Below are 12,216 nucleotides of genomic sequence, written 5' to 3'. Positions count from 1 at the left end.
AAATGTAACAGCATAATCCCTTGTTGTAGGTTCAATTACAATTATGCCATGTGTGAGGAGTACAGTAGAACTAGTATTTAATGCTTCATGAATGTAATTATATTTAAGAGCAGTTATTAGCTCCTGCAATTATAATGTGTTATGCCTGTCTCATAAGGCGTTATACAGTGAGTATACCTAACATTATGAACACCTTCCTAATATTGAGTTGCACCCCCTTTAACCTCAGAACAGCCTCAATTCGTCGGGGTATAACGTTCCTACAAGGTGTCGAATGCTTTCCACAGGGATGCTGGCCCATGTTGACTCAAGTGCTTCCCACAGTTGTCAGGTTGGCTGGGTGTCCTTCAGGTGGTGGACCATTGATACACACAGCAAACTTTTGAATGTGGAAAACCACAGCAGTGTTGCAGCTCTTGACACAAACCAGAGCGCCTGGCACCTACTACCATACTGCATTCAAAGGCTCTTAAATCTTTTGTCTTGCCCATTAACCCTCTGAATGGCATACATACACAATCCATGTCTCAAGGCTTTAAAAAAACATATTTAACCAGTCTCCTCCCCCTCGTTTAACTAGGAAGGTCAGTTAAGAACATATTATTATTTACAATGACAGCCTAACCTAGCTGAAATTGGGCCAATTGTGCACCTTCCTATGGGACTCCCAATGACAGCTGGATTAGAACCAAGTACTGCAGTAACACCTCTTGCATTGAGATGCAGTGTCTTAGACCACTGGGCCACTCAGGAGCCCCATCTACACTGATTGAAGTGGATTTAACAAGTGACATCAATAAGGGATCATAGCTTTCACCTGGTCAGTCGATGTCATGGAAAGGTGTTCTTAATGTTTTGTACACTCAGTGTACTTGTTTGTAATGCATTATGAAGAGAGTATTAACACAAAGGGTTACCAACAGTTGTTATCTGTCAGTAGATCACTACTGTATGTCATCCAGAAAGACATATTAATCATCATAATTACCTCTTTTTGAACAGCAGGAACTAACAGCCACCACAGTCAGCAGAAGTATGACCACAGCTAAATGTATCAGTCGGATTACATTGACCAGTATCAGACCATGTGCAGCCTCTGAAATAGAGACCAAATATAGATGGATGCATCATCATTTAGACAGAACTTATTCTATCTAAGTGTATCCATGTGGTCAATGACAGGGAATAAACCCCTCCCCCCATCTGCCACACCCTAAAACTTCCCCTATAACATCAATAAGGACAAATCTTACTTCAATGGAAGTATAAAGTATATAATCGGCCAGAGAAAAGGTCAATGTTAACCAGAGGAGGCTGGTGGGAGGAGCTATAGGAGTACAGGCTCGTTGTAATGGCTAGAATGGCACAGATGGAACAGAGTCAAACGTGTTTTCCATATGTTTGATGTGTTTGATACCGTTCCATTCATTCCATTCCCGCCTTTACAATGAGCCCATCCTCCTATAGCTCCTCCCACCAGCTGCTGTTACTGTGTAGAAATATTGGGAGATTTACGGAGCAGGCAGTAATAAAAATAGATAAACATACAACTATTAGTAATAGATTGACTGCATACTGAGTACGTACTGTATGAACGGATCATTTTGAGACCATTTGCTTACTCTAATCTGCATTTGTAAAGATACTCACATATCATAAGAAAGATGGAACCCATGATGTAACTTGAAGCCTTTTGTGATTCTCTAGGCCTATCTGACACTATGTAAGACTGAGGAGGTAGGTAGGTATCATCATGTACAGTTTTTAAGTGTGGATATCTGGGAAACAATAGGGGCCTATTTGAAGCGTCTTTGATCATGATGAGAGGTTGCATCACAGAGCTTCCAATGACCCACTTCGCCCTGCTTATATTAAAGACACACATAGTCAAATGTCTTAGTTCATTTCATCTAGTAGTTACATAATAATTACCTAGTTGTTACTTCTTTTTGATTAACCATAACAAGCACCAGTACTTAGGTATTACCTTTGAGTTCTCTCCCAACTACCACACACCTTTCTGATTAACACCAGTAGCTCAACTAGTGCACGAGTGAAACATGAAATGGAATGCTGAGTGTATCAGTTATCAACATAATGAAAATGTGGACTTGACAATAATGTGGACTTAACAATAATGTTCACTACATTAAACTACAGCATGCAAGGAGTGAGTAGACAAGACAGATATTGTACACTTGCACAATGCAAGATAAACAGTCCACGTGTATGGCTTGACAAAAGATTGCAGTTTGCTGTTATTAAATGTACTGATAACATCCTGTCTATGTGTGTGGTCTGGTACACGGCTTCTGCTTAAGGCCCTTCAGTTGCTGCATCTGAGAACAAAAACCACAGAGAACGTCAGGTCCACGTCCCTCATTGTGACTTGACATGTAGATGGAAGCTATGTGTGGAGAGACCCTAAGTCCTATTTATATTCCTGTGTTCATCATTATACATTTTCACTTCAGTGCTTCTCTGTAAACAGCAAAGCGTGTGCAATCCTGTGAGACAGAGGTCATGGCTAAAAATAGGAATGTGACTGAATAGGTCTACATCTGGACAGGTTTTCTATGCAAACGGCCTCTTGCACCTCTCATGATCAGAAATAACACCCCCAACAGAGAAACGTATAACTTACTACCTGACTTTTGTGAAAATCCCCAAACTATACCAAAGTTCCCTGTGACCCATATTTCAAGACATTGAACTCACTATGTCTGGACAGTAGTAATTAACAGCCACTACAGTCAGTAGAAGTACGACCACAACAGTTGAATTTATCAATCGGATTACAATGACAAGTCTCACATCATGTGCAGCCTCTGAAATACAGAGTAGATGGATGAATTACCCTTTTTTGTCCATTGTTTTGGTCTCTTGAACTCTTCCTTTCATATAGTGACTATGAATGAAAAGTGTTTTGCAAAGTTTTAAGCTATACATTCTCACCATTAACCTGAAGAAAGGCTGAATTATTTCCATATAATTTCCTGCCTGTATAATCCAGGGGTTTTGATTGCAGATCAAGCACACAACTGTAGTTTCCTGTGTCAATGTTAATAACACTTTTAATCATAACAGTTGCCCCCATCCGATTAACATCAAACTCCTCCATCTGAACAGCAGAGCCATTCTTGCAGAGGTAAGAATGACTGGTCATTTTAATTCTCTGGAGGGGGGGGGGGGGGTATAATAATATTACTTTGGAAATCCAAATGCAACCATTTATACTTACATATGCAATAGATGCGAACTTCACCCAAATAGAGTAACGTTTGGAAAGCTGAACAAACTATAGTTTTGGCAAGTCGGTTAGGAGATCTACTTTGTGCATGACACAAGTAATTTTTTCAACAATTGTTTACAGACAGATTATTTCACTTATAATTCACTGTATCACAATTCCAGTGGGTCAGAAGTTTACATACACTATGTTGACCGTGCCTTTAAACAGCTTGGAACATTCCAGAAAATGATGTCATGGCTTTAGAAGCTTCTGACTTCCAAACACCTGAAGGTACCACGTTCATCTGTACAAACAAAAGTACGCAAGTATAAACACCATGGGACCACGCAGCCGTCAACCTGCTCACGAAGGAGACGCGTTCTGTCTCCTAGAGATGAACGTACTTTGGTGTGAAAAGTGCAAACCAATCCCAGAACAACAGCAAAGGACCTTGTGAAGATGCTGGAGGAAACAGGTACAAAAGTATCTATATCCACAGTAAAACGAGTCCTATATCGACATAACCTGAAAGGCCGCTCAGCAAGGAAGATGCCACTGCTTCATGGGGACAAAGATTGTACTTTTTGGAGAAATGTCCACTGGTCTGATGAAACAAAAATAGAACAGTTTGGCCATAATGACCATCATTATGCTTGGAGGAGAAAGGGGGAAGCTTGCAAGCCGAAGAACACCATCCCAACCGTGAAACACGGGGGTGGCAGCATCATGTTGTGGGGGTGCTTTGCTGCAGGAGGGACTGGTGCACTTCACAAAATAGATGGCATCATGAAGGAGGAAAATTCTGTGGATATATTGAAGCAACATCTCAAGACATCCGTCAGGAAGTTAAAGCTTGGTTTTGGCAAATGGGCCTTCCAAATGAACAATGACCCCAAGCATATTTCCAAAGTTGTGGCAAAATGGCTTAAGGACAACAAAGTCAAGGTATTGGTCAAGGTATTGGAGTGGCCACCTCAATCCTATAGAAAATGCGTGGCCAGAACTGAAAAAGCGTGTGCCAGCAAGGCCTATAAACCTGACTCATTTACACCAGCTATGTCAGGAGGAATAGGCCAAAATTTACCCAACTTATTGTGGGAAGCTTGTAGAAGGCTACCCAAAATGTTTGACCCTGTAAGGGTTTTCCTCCTCTTCGTCTGAAGAGGAGGTGTAGCAAGGATCGGACCAAGATGCGGCATGGTAAGTGTCCATGGTTGTTTATTTAAAAACATAAACTGAACACTCAATGAATACAAAACAATAAACGTGAACAAAACCGAAACAGTACCGTGTGGCGAACAAACACAGACACGGAAACAATCACCCACAAACACACAGTGAAACCCAGGCTACCTAAGTATGATTCTCAATCAGAGACAACTAATGACACCTGCCTCTGATTGAGAACCATACTAGGCCGAAACATAGAAATTCCCAAAACCTAGAAAAACAAACATAGACAACCCACCCAACTCACGCCCTGACGATACTAAATAAATACAAAACAAAGGAAATTAAGGTCAGAACGTGACAGACCCAAGTTAAACAATTTAAAGGCAATGCTACCAAATACTATTTGAGTGTATGTAAACTTCTGACCCACTGGGAATGTGATGAAAGAAATAAAAGCTGAAATAAATAATTCTCTCTACTATTATTCTGACATTTCACTTTCTTAAAATAAAGTGGTGAACCTAACTGACCTAAGACAGGGAATTGTTACTTGGATGAAATGTCAGAAATTGTGAAAAGGAGTTTAAATGTAGTTGGCGAAGGTGTATGTAAACCTCCGACTTTAACTGTATTGTATCCATATGTTCACTATTTCTAACAACGATAACATATCCAGAGAGTAAAAAGATACTTACCCATCACTTGGATGGAAAGTGAATTATCTCCTTTTTCTTGCTCTTCAGAGAGTGGATATTGGGTTTTAGAGAACACACAACTGTAATTGCCCCTCTGTTGGCTAGTCCACATATACTGCAACCCCATCCAAACACAAGTACACATGTACCACTTCTGACTCATCCTTGCACCCAAATGTACTATATTTTACTACTCGGTCACTGTCCTCCATTATTATTGTTTCTGTCCCATAGATCTTTGCTGGAAAAATGTCCTTAACTAATATTTGAAAAAAGGAAAAGTAGTTGGCACATAGAACATGCATATACAGTATTTTTATGTTCCATATTATATTGAAAATATCATTCAAAAATCCCAGTGGCTAGATGTGTCAAGCTTATAGAGACATACCCCCAAGATACTCACAGCTGTAATTGCTGCAAAAGGTGTCTCTATAAAGTATTGGGGGGTGAAAATAGTCTGGGTAGCCATTTGATTAGCTGTTCAGGAGTCTTATTGCTTAGGTGTAGAAGCTGTTTAGAAGCCTCTTGGACCTAGACTTGGCGCTCCGGTACCGCTTGCCATGCGGTAGCAGAGAGAACAGTCTATGAGTAGGGTGGATGGAGTCTTTGACAATAAATAGGGCATTCCACTGACACCGCCTGGTTTAAAGTTCCTGGATGACAGGAAGCTTGCTCCCGGTGATGTACTGGGCATTACAGACGGAAGAACAAAATCAATAGGCGAATATCACAGCCGATCACAACACTAGTGGGTAAGAAATACTGTGAAACACTATCATTCCACTATTACTACAGATATATTATGAATATTTTCTGAAATGAAAATACAAAACTCAACAACAACAAAAAAAACTTTGAATTAGAATTCAATCTTCAAAATGATCAAAAACATACTAGAACGTTTTTGGTTACGATAACAACATTAATGAAACAACGTTGACATACCTTTTGCTTGGGCTATGGCCTCTTGACAAGGAATACATTGCAAAACGTGAAACAAATTGAAAGTTAATATTGTTACAAAAATATGATAAAATAGGTTCTTTATTTGATAAATACTCACACAGGATAAAGACGAACATGATCACGGTGTTAAAATTTTGTTTAAACTCTCTCTACCCTAAAAGTATCTTAAATTGTGTGACTTTCTGGTCTGCATAACTCAAAACACAGACAGCAGGAAGATTTATAATGAAATATACAATATTTATTACTTGCTTGCCACCATACATTCATTTAACAAAATAAATTAAATTATGTACAATTTATTGAACATTTTACCCACCACCCCAACCACAAAACCAAAGGCCTGATTGATATCGACAACAACCTAGTCTGGTAGGTTCAATGAACATTCTTTCAAATTCAATTATAATTGTGTCATGAGGGAGGAGCACAGGGAGATTTAGGCCTATTGTAGATTACATGTAAGAATTACCAAGAAAATAGTATTGTTATTCTGTCAGTGCATCATCCAGGAAACATATCATTATATGTTTGGACAGTAGTAACTAGCATATATTACAGTCAAAAGAAGTATAACCACAACAGCTGAACTTATCAGTCGGATTACATTGACCATTCTCACATCACGTGCAGCCTCTTCATGGACCTCTTGGTGAACCTCTTCTGAAGTGCAGAACAGATAGACATGTACATATTTACACAGAGCTTGCCATATAGTCAATATTAACAATTGAATATCCATCCACATACAATACAAAGTAGGTCCTACCTTCTCCATCCCTGTAGACCTGAATGATGACTAGATTGACACCTGTTGCGTTCACTTGACTGAGTTTGAGTTTTTCTATGGTGTACACACAGCTGTAGATGCCTGAGTCCTCTCGTTCAACATCCTTGATGGTGAAAATCGTGTCATCTTCACCTTTCTCCAGCTCTCTTACTCTCATTCCAATTCCATTCTTGCAAAGGTAAACATAGACCTTGCTCAATGGTTTTCTGGTGTCTGTAGTGCTGCACTTCACATCAACCGTCTTTCCTTCTCTCATGTGGGTACCAGCTCCAAAGAGCTTTGCTGGGTAGATATTAGCTTCATCATTAAAGAGTGAAAAATACAATTTATGAACAAAAATGTAAGTCTCACAAGTTCCAATGTTTACAATGAATCTTCTCAGACATTAGCTAATAAAATGACAGATTTGACTATTTGTGTTTTAGAATTAAATTATGTAAGTGTACCTGTCTCTGCCAAGTTAACCAGTAAAGCTGAATTTGGAAACAAATAGAGATAACAGTTGGTATAACCAGGTTGAATATTGAAAATAAAATTAGACCAAATGTATGCTTTACCTTGATCAATACTGTGAAAATACTCACATATTATGAATAAGAAAGGACTCATGGTGTGATCTTCAACCTGTTGTAATGTTTTCACACATAACATACTGTGTCTATAACCATGTAGCTATGTGAATTATGGTAACCATGTAGCTATGTGAATTATGGTAAACTGTATGGGACCAAATTAGAAGCGTTTAACCTTCATGCAAAGTTTCTTCACAGAGCTTTGGCTTGGTCCTAGGCAGCTCATTTTGAAGAAACACATCAGTCCTCTGACCTCATCTTCATTGTTTATGGTGTTCACATCAGCAACATTGAAATGTGTCTGATACAGTGTAATTAGTGATTAGCCTTGCAGTGCCAGTCTAATTTCGTTATATAATTGTCCGTAGGTTGCAGTTGGACTATGTCTATGTGGTACATCAGTGGATATGCAAATGTAAATCCATACGTTAATATATTTATTATTTATCACTGGGCTTTCTAGTTGCATAAAAGTAAAAAACTAAACACTGTCTGTAAGATTCACATATTTAAGAATGGCTTATTTTAAACTACAATGTATCCTTGCATGTTTTAGAGGGGGACTGTAGAATGGGACAGCCTTACATTATTGGTTAGACCAAGTGAGCCCACAGTCTTCCTTGTTATCAAAGGTGATATTCTAAACTGCTGTGCCAACTGAAACTCTGCCTATAAGACGAACACACAGCTGTCATCTAATGTGATACCACATTCACAGTTTGAGAACATTGAAACATATTTTTTTCATGAGGGAGAATGCAATAGTATATCCAGCAATAATACTTCATGTGGTACTTCAAAATGATTCCAAAAAATGTTTATTACTCCCACTGAAGATGTAATACAATGCACCGCAAATGTCAGGTCACAAAACAATTTGGCATCATCGTCAACTTGAACATGCAGGGAAGTCGCTCTGGATAAGAGCGTCTGCTAAATGACTTAAATGTAAATGTAAATGAGTAGTCCAACACATTGAATACACAATACATCAAATACAGAATTATAGATACTGTAAACCATGAAGTACACATGCACTACTGTTTTGAACTAATGCCGATCTAATGACGATTAAGGCATGTATTGATGACGTCTTTTCTTCTTGCATGACTTGGCATACACAACTTCTGTATATGGGCCTTGGTTTGCTGCATCTGTGGATGAAAAGTCCTCCACATATTATATCCGGTCCAACAAATCCTTCGTCACGTTAGATGACAGCTGTGTGTTCAGTCTTATAGCAGAAATGTTTCAGTTTTCAGGATATTGTAGGATCCAAGATGAGGTAGGACAATGACATTAAGACAATGACTAAATAGGTTTATCACAAACGCAATGCTAAATTGAAGAGTGTACACCACATGATACACTGAGGCTCTGAGGAGAAGGTCTCAAGCCTGTATTCTCTGTACAGAGGATATATACCCAGATCATGATGTAAACCATTCTTATCTTGGGTTGCTTTATGTGAAGTACAAAGAATAGCAAGAATGTGACTGAATGCATCTGTGGTTTCCTATGCTACCTACTTACGTGTCTAACCATCAGAAATTACACCATTGACATAGAAAGTGAGACAAGATATTTTGCATGGTCCGCTAGATACCGTGAAACAATACCTGACTCGTTCTGCCTGACGTATGGAAATCCCCATAAATACACCTAACTTACTATTATTACTATTTCAAACTATTGAACTCACCTCGAATACGTGCTATAACGTGTTTAATTTTCCGTGTTTCAACCTGAAATATAAAATTACAATAGGTGCGGAAAAGTACAAGAGGAAGAAATTGAGTCTAGACCGGTAAGCCTATATAACTAAGAGTCAACATAATCATTAGTTATCATTAGTCAAAGCTAATTTGGAACTCACAACTCACCAGAATTTCTTGGTACGTGGCATCCACTGTTTCAGAGATAAGAAGTTAAATATATATAATTAAAACATGTTATTTAGCAAAAAAAAATGCCCAAGGCCCTGAAGTCTGTTAGATCATCATTTACCCAGTACTGTAAATGTCACAAAATAATCATTGCATTTCTATGGAGCTTCATAATATCTAAGCATTTCTCACCCATGTCATGGTTTGTATCAATCTCATCACCTGATTAGAAGATGTTAAGATGTTAATTATTTTCACTCAAGATGTGGCATATTATTTCAGTCATGACCATTTACCCAGTCTCAGAAAAACATACCTATTCAAAATTTTAATTATCATTATTATCATCATTTTTTAAAACTTCATTATCTAGCATTTCTCACCAAATGTTGGTATGTTGTATCACATGTGTGGGAGATTAGAAGATGAAATATCTTATTTTCTTATTAAAGCAATGTATTTAAATATCTTTTTTTTTTTAAATCAAGATGCTAAAAATATCTATATATTTTTTTATTTACATTTACCCTGTATTGCAAATGTAAGAATGAAAAAACATACCTATTTTTCATTTACATCATAATTAGTAAATGTTTGTGCAGCATCATATTATCTAAACATTTCTCACCAAAATCCTGGCACTCCTCCCCACCTGTTTTATGGGGATAAGAAGACCACAATTATATTTTCAAATAAGAAATATAGACTCCTGTTTTAACATAAGGCACTGAATCTAATTTCATGACCACTTACTTACTATCAGCATGGTTAGTATTTTAAAACACACTTACATTTAATTTAAAGCATAGTTAATGCAGCTAACCATTATCCAAACCAAATAAATATTATCTTACCGGCCACACTGTCAAAGGAAAATTCCTCACTGACAAATAAACAAGATACAGTATATTATACATTGGTTGTGGTTATTAGATAGTCATATTCCGTTAAATATGAATCTTATTCATATACACCTTTATATAGAAGCAGCACACTGCATTATTGCTTGTTTGTTGTTTTTCATTGTTTCATTACAGTATAACTACAGAATGTAGTCTGTGACATTTCAATTCAAAGAAAATAATACAAATAGACACAAAGGGATTGTTAATTGCGCTACCGAACTGCCCCTAATCAAAACGAAACAAAACGGCCTAAACCCAGCCGTCAGAAAACACAGAAAATTTAACTTTTTCAATGTGTCAATCACTCTCGAGTCATCTGGGACCCACGAGCTAAGCCCAAGGGACTACTAGGGGGGCACTTGAACATTCGTAGTGTCATTCCAAAAAGTGATCAAATTCAACATCTACTCACAGACTCCAACCTTGACTTTCTCTGCCTCTCAGAGACATGGCTCCATAAACACTCTCCATATGCTGCTTTGATTGTGCCTGGCTACAATGTTTTCAGGAGAGACAGGATTGAAGGAAGAGGAGGGGGTGTGATGATTTACATTAAAGAACATATCCGATGTAAACAAATTGAGTGGTCATGTGATAATGAACTAGAATGTATCGGCCTGAACGTTACACTCTCTCCCCAAATGTCTTTTACCCTTATTGGAATGTATAGGCCACCTTCCACCAAAAGTGTGTTTTATGATCAGTTTAATACCATGCTTAGGGAATGTGATTTTGGGAAAGAGGTCATCTTAATGGGAGATTTTAACATTAATTATGAAGACAAGTGTTGTCGGAAAACGCTCAAAAGGATCACTAATACCTTTGACCTTACACAGCTAGTTAAAGGGCCAACCAGGGTGACTTGTTGCTCTAAAACACAGATTGATCTGGTGTTCAGTAATAAACCAGTGAGAGTGACTAAATCATTCAATATGGTTACTGGGCTGTCTGATCATAATCTGACACTTATAGCCAGAAAGCTGTCTAAGAGCAGGTTTAACCTCTCTACTGTTAGAAAGCCGGATCAACTCAGAATACCTAAGAGTGAATTAAACTATTTTGAAAAAGCAATTAAGGGAATAAACTGGAATGATCTCTTGTCCTATACAGACATGGAAGCTGATAGTCAGGTTTTTCTATCCACAATCCAGACTACAATAAATGGCTTCCTAAAGAAAATCAAATCCAAACCTGGCCAAAAGAGCACTCTTCCTTGGCTAAATGGAGAAATCTGGAAATTGATGAAAGAACGAGATTATGCTCTAAAAATAGCCCTAAAATCTAAATTAGAGCATGACAGACGTAGGTTTACCATGTTGAGAAATAAGGTGATAAAAGAAATCAGACAGGCCAAGGCAAACTTTTTTATTAACATAATTGGTGAAGCAAAGGGAAATTCTAAATTGATATGGGAGAATCTAAAAAAGTTAACAGGGAAAGACCATAGTAACACTGCAAAAAGACTAGAAATCATGGTGAATAACAATCTAACACAGGATGCAGTTGAAATAGCAACAGCCTTCAATTCCTACTTTATTGACTCTGTCAGGTTACTGACACAGAACCCATCCACTGATTTCTTGGGCTCAGTGCTAGTGAATGACACTCAACCTGTCTTCATCATAAGGGAGGTTTCTGAGTCAAAGGTGAACAAGGTGATTAGCTCACTAAAGAACTCTAAAGCCAAAGATGTGTTTGGGATGGACTCTACCTTTCTTAAAAACTACAAAGAGTCACTCATTGGTCCCATTAAGGTCACCAACACATCTATTGGTCTCTGTGTGTTTCCAAGGGTATGGAAGTCGGCCATAATAACGGCCATCTTTAAATCAGGCGACCCTGCTGACGTGAGTAACTACAGGCCCATTAGTATACTACCTGTGGTGTCAAAGGTTGTTGAAAAGTGTGTAGCAGAACAACTGATTGCCCACCTCAACAACAGCCCCTTCACATTACACTCCATGCAGTTTGGCTTCAGAGCGAAACACTCCACA

The sequence above is a fragment of the Oncorhynchus nerka genome, linkage group LG28 (genome assembly GCF_034236695.1).
Source record: "Oncorhynchus nerka isolate Pitt River linkage group LG28, Oner_Uvic_2.0, whole genome shotgun sequence".
Lineage (NCBI taxonomy): Eukaryota > Metazoa > Chordata > Actinopteri > Salmoniformes > Salmonidae > Oncorhynchus > Oncorhynchus nerka.
Note: the sequence above shows the minus strand (reverse complement) of the source record.